Source organism: Micrasema longulum, unplaced genomic scaffold (assembly GCF_059751315.1).
Source record: "Micrasema longulum isolate JH-2025_06_02 unplaced genomic scaffold, ASM5975131v1 h1tg000384l, whole genome shotgun sequence".
Taxonomy (NCBI): Eukaryota; Metazoa; Arthropoda; class Insecta; order Trichoptera; family Brachycentridae; genus Micrasema; species Micrasema longulum.
The window spans coordinates 152,996-158,907 of record NW_028277585.1 but is presented as its reverse complement, the minus strand read 5'-3'; positions in this window follow the sequence as shown (position 1 = coordinate 158,907).

Below are 5,912 nucleotides of genomic sequence, written 5' to 3'. Positions count from 1 at the left end.
ACTTTGTAGATAAAATTAGTAATAGGTAAGTAAGTCAAAGTAATACGGGCCCTGAAGCCCTGAAGCGTAATACAGATTATCTTATCTTCATGAAACAAGAAAACGATCGAGATACGCAGCGATGAGAGATTGATGACGACGGTGATAAAATTGGATTAACAATAATTGTCTGAGTCAAGGAAGGTGCAATCATGTTTTTGACATTGTCAGCATGACACTAATCATTATTTTATAAATTATTTTTATCAATGAGGAAGTTCAGCTCTACGGGAAACTGATTATAAAAAAAATATTCTTACCTGTGGTAAAAATTGGAGCAATAAATTGTATGGCAAAGTTTCTTTAAAATGTATGAAAATTTAATAAACACAAACTACTTTGCATGACGTCAACTCTTCCATCTGTTGACTTTTGTGAAGTAAACGAGCTGAAACCTTTATCACGTGGGTGAGGTTGGAAGAGATTAGGAAATGTGGATGTTCAAACATGGACAGAATGGTGAATGTTACACAGTGTGTAAAGTAGCCACTTAAACCAGCCAATGACAGGTCATAAGCCCTGTAAATGCTTAGACTTCCATATTGCCTTCTCAAAAATATTTCCTTTCTATTAAAAATTCAAATGCAAAATCAAAAGGGCCAAACAAACAAAAATATACGGACATAACCTTAATTACAAGTTAAACAGAACACAATGACACAACAGTTAAAGATAAAAAATATACAAATACATTTATTTTAAATGAAAATCAATTAATGTGATACCTGAATTTGTCGGATTCTGCAGATTTCAGAAATATTCGGTAGAATATTTAATATAGCTACCCTCAATAATTCTTCGTCTTAATTCGTAAGTCTTTCATTATATAACCACTACACTTAAGTGTAAAAAAGCACACATTCGTAATTAGCTTCCATAGAAATGCATAGTTTTTTATGCATGTTTTTGAGGTCTCTAAACTTGGTCGAGTGCAGGTTTTAGTGTTGCTGGTAACGTCTTTTAAACTGGAGATTATCTCGCGAAGGACTTATTCGATTATCATCTCGGAGACAATTTTCATATAAAGCTCCAAGAGTGTTCAACGTCTTGGATGAACATATTAAGTTCTCCAAAACAACGTCTAAATTTAAGATGAAGATCCACAATTGGATTTTATCGAAGGGTAGAGATCACTGCATACGATTGCTCCGGGAATAAATATATAATATCGATGCTGTCTTCATTATTATTCATATATGTAATAAACTTAGCAGTGATGATTAATAATTTGTGAATATATATTTTAACTATTGCTAATCGAAGCGTAAAATTATTTGTTTTAATGTTTATTAAATTACATATTCTACCATGTAGATACCTAGATTCTACCATGTAGATGCACTTTATTGAATTATTTTGTATTTATTTTTAATATCAATTAATTACCAAATTATATTATAAAATAACTATAAATTATTAATTACATATTGCCATGTATTATGCAATAACTTTACTGCATTCCATTTTGTATATTGTTTAATATTTATTAATTTTTATTTGGGAAAAAAACAACAATTTTTACATATATTGTATACAAAAAATAAGAATACATATGAATGAAAATTGTGAAAACAGTCAATAAAAATTTTCCACAGGGGTGTAAGCTATTGATTGAGTACATTATCGGTATCAAAATAAAAGCAATTAATATGATTATAATATGTTTATAAATGTTTTTGATTTATATATAGAAGAGTTCCGACTTAACACGGAATTTTCTAACAAGTCGGGACATCAAAAATTATATCTGTGCTATTATAAAATTGTGTATTGCGTGCATTAAAAAAATATATGTTGCGCGTATTTTTCTGCTTTTACCATTTTTTTGCGATGCACTTGCAACAAGCTCGCGGTGGACCAGTGGTCCGCGGTACATCTGTTCAGAACCACTGCCTTAAAGGAACAATATTATTTCGCATAACCTGCTGTGCGCTATGTATCAGGGGCGAACCGTGTATAGAAGCGATTATACGCAGCTTACCATTATATTTGACCACCCATAATAATGTCTTACGGTAACTTTATTTCCAGAAAAACAAACAATTAATTACTATTTCTTATAAATCATTGCCACCATTTGTATTTTTCTCTAAATATAAATAAATCTATGAATTGATTTATTTCACATAAGCGCGCCTAGCGCTAGCAATGAGCCAACGAACTATAGTCCTTAAAATATAGGTTGATTAGAATGACAGCTGTCAACTAATTACATTAGTGATTGGAAATTTCTGATCACTGATCAAATTGATTTTATCAGTTATTTCATGCAATCATGAAACTCTGTTTCCGAAAATTGATATAAAACCGCAAACACAAGCCTATTCTAGTGTGTTTAACTCAATTATTCGCCAAAAAATAAGACATTTATACTTTTTCATGAACAGCAACAAATTAATTATTTTGTTATTCGATCAATTTACATTGATCAATTTGTACCATCTCTAACGTTTTTGCAAAATTATGTTACCTTGTTCTTACAATAATGAGGTTTATTTTAACAATGTTTGGCTGGATTTTCTCCCTAGGGAGTTGTTCATATTTAAATTTATTTCAACAGAGAGGGAAAACGTTTTTGAGAAGGGAATATGGAAGTCTAGGCATTTACAGGGCTTATGACCTGTCCTTGGCTGGTTTAAGTGGCCACTTTACACACAGGCCATAAGCCTAGACTTCCATATTCCCTTCTCAAAAACGTTTTCCCTCTCTGTTGAAATAAATTTAAAGGTTTGTTTTAGTTTTTTTTTTAGTTTGAAAGCTGATTTTATATATTGATTTTGATTTATGTGTCAAGCAATGTATTAAAAAAAATCATTAACACGCTAGATACGAATGATTTTTCGTGTGTCAATATAAATAACTCCTTTGACGTTACTACAAAGTTGTGTCGTTACTTTTTCTGACAAATGTCATTCTAATCAAGCTATATTTTAAGGACTAGGCGATTACTCTAGCTTATTTCTTCGTACAAATAAGAGTACCGTATTTTAAACATCTTAAACCCAGTGAGGGGATTTTTTTCCTAGAGTAAACTTCCGGATTAGACAAATTCTTTGAAGATTCTCGATTTAGAAAACAGTATTTTAAACATTAACTTAAGAACTATTTTCCTTTGAGATATTTTTGACATATGACTCGCAACACATGTGGCGCTCGACGCGGTCGTTTTTGGCATTATTCTTTTCTAGAACAAATCGGCCAGTTGACATTTCAATCGTAATGACAATACCTAATACTGACTGAATTCATTGTGCAATTTTTTATAAACTTTTATAAAAGTTATGTGTTAAATTAATGGATAATATAGCTACACGATATAATAAAACACGAAGTTACGTCGTTTGAGTTGATTTCATAGATTAGAGTTGTTGTATCACACAGAACCACAAAAAAATAGCAATTTGTAGCATCTATCACTTACATTATATTATGTTCCTACTATGTAGGTACAAATAAATGATATTTTTTATAGCTTACCTGTAAATAAAATCACCGTTCGCCACTGCTATATATCTATATAATATTACATATATTTTGTAAAATAAACATAGCGAATGTCTGATTGACATCTGTGTTTTTATTCTTCATAGGCATAAAATTCTTGGTATTTTAATTTGTAGAGTTTGGACTGCTATGCAAAAAGTGTGTTATCACGATTTTCAATTGGTTCGATATGTACATACATTACAATATATAGGAACAGTAGTAACTGTTACCCGCTCACAAATATCCATCAGAGCTGTATTTAGATTTTTAATCGACTTTAAGGACCAGTTGGATAAAAAAAGTCAAGTCGAATAAAGTTGTACGTTAAATGATTAAAATTTATTGCAAGAAAGAGAGTAAACATTTTTATTGCAAGAAAGAGAGTAAACACTTTTGAGAAAGGAATCCATTTACAGGGTTGATGACCGGTAATCAATAAATAAATCTGCGTTTATTTATTTATATTTTATTTTATAAATTTATTGCAAAAAAATAGTATACATACTTAATAACGAAAATCTATATAAAACTAATTAATGTAAAATGAAAACGGAGTGTTTTCTGTTTATGATTGTCTCCATCTAACATGGCTCTGCCTGTTCTAAGGTGGAGATTTTTTATCTTTAGAGCATAAGTAGTTCTCTACTAATAAAACAATAACATAAAAAAGAAAAACGAAAACTACTTAATTATAAATGCCTAGCTTATCAAATAATTAATAATAAAAATTATATGCATAGTATTATTATACTCTATCTGCAAAACAGTGAAGAAAAAAAATATACCAATAAGCAAAATAAAAATATAAGAAAACATAGTAAGCTCTGTCTATTCTCACTAGGTATAGTAAATACCTGTTTTGAGGTAAACAGCATTTATTTTTTATTTTAAATATAAAATACAGCATATTGGCTGGTTTAAGTGGCCACTTTACACACTGTGTAACATTAACTATTATGCCTATGTTTTAATATCCATGTTCCTTCAATGTGGGAGTTCAGTGCTACGGGAAATTGGATAAAAAAATGTTTTCTTACACACGGTAAAAATTAAAGCATTTAATTGGACTGCGAAGTTTCTCTAAAATGTACGAAAAAATAATAAAAATGAACTACTTTAAATGACGTCACAAGTTCTTCTAAATCAACCAATGTGTGTTGGGATAGAATTTTCGGTTTCCAATCAGGAAAATTCACCGAAGAGGTCTACGAACTAGTGACGTCACATGCAAAGTAATTAAAAAATTACAAAACTTTTAAAAAAATCAAATCGTTGCGATGATAACGATAGGTACATAAAAATAAAATTTTGGCCTAGTTTGATTAGTCTATTAACAAATACAAAAAAAAACTACTAAACTTCCTCACGAAAAGTGCTAAAATATACATAAACATAAATAACCGCAAAAACATTATTTTGAGAAATCGCAATTTGAAAGCTGGAGAAAGAAGACAAGGGCCAAATCCTTTTTCCTGTTTTGGATGTTTTTTGTGCACAAATAATTATTTCCTGTCTTTTTAATTAATTCCGTCGGAAACTTTTTCTTACTGAAACATTTTCATATATCTGGAAGGTTTTTAATAAGGCAAAGTGGCTTAAGTTTGGTTGAGTGACTATGGCTTGTTTATAATATGGACAACGCAAGCCAAAATAGTAACAGGAAGGGAATATTACAAACAATTTTTAAACATGTTTATTGTTTTATGTTTTATTATACAAATACCTAAACACGAACAAAATCTTGTTTTTAGGAAGAAAACAATCGTACTTACGAAATGATAAAAATCTGTCCAAACGGTCAGTAAATTTTATCTGCCTTTAGTGATTTAGGCTTGTTGAGATATTATTGAAAGTCACCACTGTTTTGCCGTAACAACCAATAATTTCGATTTACAAAACTTTTTTTAAACTAAGTAACAGCGAAATCGTATAATATTTGAAACATCATATTAATAACACATTTAAAATGTTTTAAATGAACCTAACAGGATCTTGAATCAATGTGGAGTGTGAATAGGCGCTTGTGCTTTTAATATTTAAAATCGTCTTTCAATAACAAAACTTATATAATTAAAAATAATAACTACCTACGTACATAAATAAAAATTGAAAGTAGGTACCTACATAAGATAAATAATAATTGTCAGGTAATAATATTTTTTGAACTTCCTCGTATGTGCATATTGTTACCAACTTCTTTTTCATGGTCGACGTCATATCACTTCAAACTACAGGTCAACGATTTTAAGTAGTACGTGCCTAATTACATAATTTTTCGCAGTGTTTGTTTCAACAGCAAGATATTTTTAATAAATCGATTTGACCCTGTGTTTTTAAGAGCCGCTGTTTCAAGTTGAACACTCGGCGATTGGTTTATCACGTTAGTT